The sequence below is a fragment of the Ovis canadensis genome, chromosome 9 (genome assembly GCF_042477335.2).
Source record: "Ovis canadensis isolate MfBH-ARS-UI-01 breed Bighorn chromosome 9, ARS-UI_OviCan_v2, whole genome shotgun sequence".
In the NCBI taxonomy this organism is placed as follows: Eukaryota; Metazoa; Chordata; class Mammalia; order Artiodactyla; family Bovidae; genus Ovis; species Ovis canadensis.
Genome location: NC_091253.1, coordinates 65,736,694 through 65,743,101, shown reverse-complemented (window position 1 = coordinate 65,743,101; position 6,408 = coordinate 65,736,694). Strand labels below are relative to the sequence as shown.

The 6,408-nt window shown below is 39.6% G+C and overlaps 1 non-coding gene across 1 annotated transcript; it reads right to left on the bottom strand.

Moving 5' to 3' along the window:
- Positions 1–1,479: 1,479 nt before the first annotated feature.
- On the bottom strand, positions 1,480–1,551 carry TRNAC-ACA (transfer RNA cysteine (anticodon ACA)). The gene has a single exon. It is a non-coding gene; the product is annotated as a tRNA-Cys (tRNA).
- Between the last annotated feature and the right edge of the window lie 4,857 nt (positions 1,552–6,408).

Here is a 6,408-nt window from a genome sequence, read left to right as displayed (position 1 = left end):
CGTGCAATTTTGTTTCGAATACTTGGGACTTTTCCAGGTATGTTACTGTTACTGACTTAAAATTAAATGTTACTGTGGTTAGATACATGCTTGGTACGATTTGATTCCTTTTAAGTATATTCATGGCATCTGGTCCCATCACTTCATGGGAAATAGATGGGGAAACAGTAGAAACAGTGTCAGACTTTGGGGGCTCCAAAATCACTGCAGATGGTGACTGCAGCCATGAAATTAAAAGACGCTTACTCCTTGGAAGAAAAGTTATGACCAATCTAGATAGTATATTCAAAAGCAGAGACATTACTTTGCCAACAAAGGTCCATCTAGTCAAGGCTAAGGTTTTTCCTGTGGTCATGTATGGATGTGAGAGTTGGACTGTGAAGAAGGCTGAGTGCCGAAGAGTTGATGCTTTTGGACTGTGATGTTGGAGAAGACTCTTGAGAGTCCCTTGGACTGCGAGGAGATCCAACCAGTCCATTCTGAAGGAGATCAGCCCTGGGATTTCTTTGGAAGGAATGATGCTGAAGCTGAAGCTCCAGTACTTTGGCCACCTCATGAGAAGAGTTGACTCATTGGAAAAGACTCTGATGCTGGGAGGGATTGGGGGCAGGAGGAGAAGGCGACGACCGAGGATGAGATGGCTGGATGCCATCACAGACTCGACGGACGTGAGTCTGAGTGAACTCTGGGAGATGGTGATGGACAGGGAGTCCTGGCGTGGTGCGATTCATGGGGTCGCAAAGAGTCGGACACGACTGAGTGACTGAACTGAACTGAACCGAACTGAGGTATATTCAAACATGTTTGTGTCACAGTATATGAGTGGATGTTCTGTGTGCACTTGAATACGTAATCTGCTGTTGAGTAAATATTCTGCAAATGTTATATAGGATAAAGTTGGTCAAGTCCTCTATATATTGATATTCTGTCCACTTGTATCAGTTATTAAGAAAGAAATGTTAAAATCTCAGGCTATCATTTTGCATTTGTCTATTCAGAGGGCTTCCCTGGTGGCTTAGTGGTAGACAACTTGCCTGCTAATGCAGAAGTAGATTTGATCTCTGGGTCAGGAAGATCCCATGGAGAAGGAAATAGCAAGCCATTCCAGTACTCTTGCCTGTGAAATCCCAAGGACAGAAGAGCCTGGCTGGCTACAGCCCATGGGGTGACAAAGAGTTGGACACAACTGAGCTACTAAGCAGAGCACAGCACAGAAATGTGGCATATGTACCCTGTGAGCCAGACTGCATAAAGAAGTTGGTATTCAGCCATAGATTGCAGTAAAGATAGATGCCAATGAGCAAACATTACATTTTATAAGAATCAAAACTGACCTTGGTTAAACTGAAACTGAAGTGGCTCAGCTGTGTCTGACTCTTTGCTACCCCATGGACTGTAGCCTACCAGGCTCCTCAGCCCATTTGGAATTTTCCAGGCAAGAGTACTGGAGTGGGTTGCCATTTCCTTCTCCAGAGGATCTTCCCAACCCAGGGATCGAACCCGGGTCTCCTGCACTGTAGGCAGATGCTTTACCATCTGAGCCACCAGGGAAGACCTTGGTCAAGTATGACACATGTAAGCCATGTTAGGCTATCATTTTAGGCTGCTGTGGAATGTGAATTTAGCTTTGCTTGGATGAAAGGAGCCCAAGCATTCTAATTTTGAGTTTTGGGGGGCTTTCTTAATGTTATTTTTTTTAACACCAACTGGATAAACACTAATTGGGATTAAGTATGCCTCCAACAATGGGATAGAGACATGATAAACATAGTTTGCAAAGAAAAATAAATTTAGTTTTGAATTCCAGATTTCATGTCTTTGAAATTTAATTTTTCTACATGTATGTATGAAAGACAGAAACAAGGAATAGAAGCCAATAACATTTTCAAGAGAAAAGCATGTGATCTCCTGGCTTGCAGTCTTTCTCTACTTCAATCTATCATCTCTACTAATGCTTGGAAAAGATTTTTAAAATACTTCTTTGCACTCATTACCTAATCTTCCCACATTTCAATGTTTTCTTTGTTTTATAGATAGAAATCTAGACTTTATGCTAACTTAACCTTCCACATATGGGTTCCTGTGTAAAACTGTTTTTAACCCTAACTGCTGTTTCTCCTTCAAACCGCAAGCAGGATTCTTCCTTTACTCAAACAGATCTATTAGATTTCTTACACATACCAGGCTTCCCTGGTGGCTCAAACAGTAAGAGTCGGCCTGCAATGCTGGAGACTGGGTTTCAGTCCCTGGGTTGGGAAGATCTCCTGGAGAAGAAAATGGTTACTCACTCCAGTATTCCTGCCTGGAGAATCCCATGGACAGAGGAGCCTGTGGGCTATAGTCCATGGGGTCGCCAAGAGTCAGACACTTTCACTTTCACCTTTACTGGACATGACTTACCTCTTTGTCTTGGGTTGTCTTTTCCCCTCCTTTCTGTATGTCTGATTATAAATTTCTTTTGAAATCTATGCTCATGTCACACATGATTTATGAAGCTTTCCCTAAATGCCCCAATCCTGACTCCCATGAACTGCTACAGAAATGACTGATATATCTTCATTGGCATGTGGACAATTTGGCTGTGCTTTTATCAAGACTTTTATTTGAATTACAAAATGGTCTCAATTTTTCTCCCTGTAAATGCTCATATTTTGAATACTGAGCTTTCATCCACCATAATTCTTCTTGCCACCTAATTTACTTCTTCACAGATTCATGCAATACTCAATTTAAAAGGTTTCTTCTCTTTCAATGCATTATCTTTAAAATAACTTTTACTCAGAAATCACTTTACTTTCCCTGCAATGTGCTCCCTGAATTGAAGTCAAGAAGTACAAATTGTAACAAAGATAATCACAGCTTTTAGAGTTAGAGACAGCTACCAGATTAGGTGTTACCTGGAACAGTGTTCCTTTTTTTTTTTTTTTAGTTTTTTATTTTTCTAATTTTAAAATCTTTAATTCTTACATGTGTTCTTTTTTGTGTAGAAGTTACCTTTATCAAACAATCCACCCCATCTGGGGTAGAGAAATATGTTTTGTATGTACTGCGTGTGGATCATAAATGGTTGAGATAATTAGTAAGCAACTGATATTAAAAGGTCAATTAGAATGGATTAATTTTAGCAAGAGTCCTCTTATTCAAAGAAATTGGCTCATATATTTGGCCAATTAACACAGTCAAATGCGAAATTACAACACAATTTTGTGCAGTGAAGAATTAAGTTAACTCAAAGACAGGTCAGGCCTTTGCCTTTGGCTACTGGGAGGTGATCTTTAGTATCCTGGGATGTTCTGCCTAATAAAAGAGTCTGTCTGGGGAAAGGGAATGAAGACTTAAAGGTATTAGTTTGAGCCTCTAGGAGGGACTGGAGACTAAAGGACAGCCACCTGGATAGTATGTGATGGAATCCCAGTAAAAGCTCTGGACACTAAAGGCTTGGATGAGCTTCCCTGATTGGCAATACTCTGTACCTGTAATGCAGGAGATGTGAATTCGATCCCTGGCCGAGAAGATCCCCTGGAGAAAGGCACAGCAACCCACTCCAGTATTCTTGCCTGGAGAATCCCATGGACAGAGGAACCTGGTGAGCTACAGTCATAGGATCGCAAAGAGTCGGACACAATTTAAGTGACTGAGCACATACATGCTGATACATGTGAATATACCACATGCTTGATTCCTTGGGGAGAGAACAGAAAAACTCCACACTTGCTTCCTTTCTTGGACTCTTTCCTATGCTGCATCCTTGCTCATTTTAATTTGTACCCTTTCCCTGATATAAACCATAACCATGATTATAACAGCATCTAAGTTACATGAGTCCTTCTAGTAAGTTATTTAACCAGAAAGTGGTTGGGGACTCTCTTTCCTATTGAATTTCAATTATTTTTAGAAGTGAGTGTACTCTTGTCATGTGCTGTAAATTTGCAGTTGGATAAACTCAACACAGATATTCATCATAGATATCCATAAATATTTAGAGTCTACTTCTTCTAGGCATATTGTATATATAGAGTGTGTGAAGAACTGTTGTTTAAAATGACTGAAATTTGTAGATTGTAACTCCAGTGTAACCTAGACATCTAGTTGAGGAATACACAAATAAAAGCTTTGACTTACAGCATAGAAGTGTAAATTTGTTTGACTGTATTTTGAAAGGCATTTTCTATGAGTATGGACTCAGAGCAGGGTCCTCCTAGCTTTATTCCCTGATTTTTGAACTCGTATTCCATGTGTATGTGCAATAATTCCTTGAGTAATATAATCATAATGCTAGTACAACAGACAAAATGGTTTGGGACTGCATAAACTCTTAATATGCACACAATTCAACTGTAAGAGGAAGTATTCAAGCATACAAAAAGATAATTTAGTGTGGAAGAGTTTTTTGTGTTATGAATATCTGTATATAGGCCTAACAGAAGAAACAAAGTGTTAGTTGATAAGACAAATTAAATGATTGGTCAGAGAGCTTCTGCTATAATTGATTAAAAAGATAAGGTCAATACTCACACTTTGATATATTTCACAAATTTTAAACATCAAGCAGCATTTTAAATTACAACACCTGATCTGTAATTGCTTTTTTAACCTTTAATTTCTGTTCTATTTTCCTTTGTTTCACTTAAATAATGGTTTGTCTTAGACTTATTAAGAGGAAGACTCAGCAGCACAATGAGAGAATCGAAAAGCTTTTACATTATTAACAGAATAAACTCTGAATAAAGGCAGTATATAGTTATAACATGATTTGCATATAGTATAAGTAAATATAGAATTCTTAGTGTATACTTGAATAGAGTGAAGAATTAAGCCAGTTAATGTCTGTGTCTAACAAGTGGTTTGGGAAGTGACTGATTTACCTATCTGGCCCAGTTCTCTCATCACTGTGCTTTCTTCTCAAATCAATTCAGTGCAGTTAAGTTTAGTTGCTCAGCCATGTCCGACTCTTTGTGACCCCATGGACTGCAGCAAACCAGAACTCCCTGTCCATCATCAACTCCCGGAGTTTACTTAAACTCATGTCCATTGAGTTGGTGATGTCATCCAACCATCTCATCCTCTGTTGTCCCCTTCTCCTGCCTTTAATCTTTCCCAGCATCAGGGTCTTTTTTAATGAGTCAGTTCTTCACATCAGGTGGTGAAAGTATTGGAGTTTCAGCTTCAGCATCAGTCCTTCAACGAATATTCAAGACTGACTTCCTTTAGGATGAACTGGTTCGATCTCCTTGAAGTCAAAGGAACTCTCAAGAGTCTTCTCCAACACCACAGTCCAAAAGCATCAATTCTTCGGCACTCAGCTTTCTTTATAGCTCAACTCTCACATCCATACATGACTATTGGAAAAACCATAGCTTTCACTAGTTGGACCTTTGTTGGTAAAGTAATGTCTTTGATTTTTAATATGCTGTCTAAGTGGTCATAACTTTTCTTCCAAGGAGTAAGCGTCTTTTAATTTCATGGCTGCAGTCACCATCTGCAGTGATTTTGGAGCCCCAAAATACAGTATCTTACTGTTTCCACTGTTCCCCACCTATTTGCCCTGAAGTGATGGGACCAGATGCCATGATCTTCGTTTTCTGAATGTTCAGTTTTAAGCCAATTTTTCACTCTCCTCTTTCACTTTCATCAAGAGGCTCTTTAGTGCTTCTTTGCTTTCTGCCATAAGGGTGGTGTCATCTGCATATCTGAGGTTATTGATATTTCTCCTGGAAATCTTGATTCCAGCTTGTGCTTCATCCAGCCCAGCATTTCTCATGATGTACTCTGTATAAGTTAAATAAGCAGGGTGACAGTATACAGCCTTGACGTACTCCTTTTCCTATTTGGAACCAGTCTGTTGTTCCATGTCCAGTTCTAACTGTTGCTTCCTGATCTACATACAGATTTCTCAGGAGGCAGATCAGGTGGTCTGGTATTCCATCTCTTGAAGAATTTTCCACAGTTTCTTGTGATCCACACATTCAAAGGCTGTAGCATAGTCAATAAAGCAGAAATAGATGTTTTTCTGGAACTCTCTTGCTTTTTTGATGATCAAACGGATGTTGGCAATTTGATCTTTGGTTCCTCTGCCTTTGCTAAATCCAGCTTGAATATCTGAAAGTTCATGGTTCACATACTGTTGAAGCCTGGCTTGGATAATTTTGAGCATTACTTTGCTAGTGTGTGAGATGAGTGCAATTATGCAGTTATTTGAGCATTCTTTGTCATTGCCTTATTGGGACTGGAATGAAAACTGACCTTTTCCAGTCCTGTGGCCACTGCTGAATTTTCCAAATTTGCTGGCATATTGAGTGCAGCACTTTCACAGCATCATCTTTTAGGATTTGAAATAGCTCAACTGGAATTCCATCACCTCCACTAGCTTTGTTCATAGTGATGCTTCCTGAGGCCCGCTTGACTTCT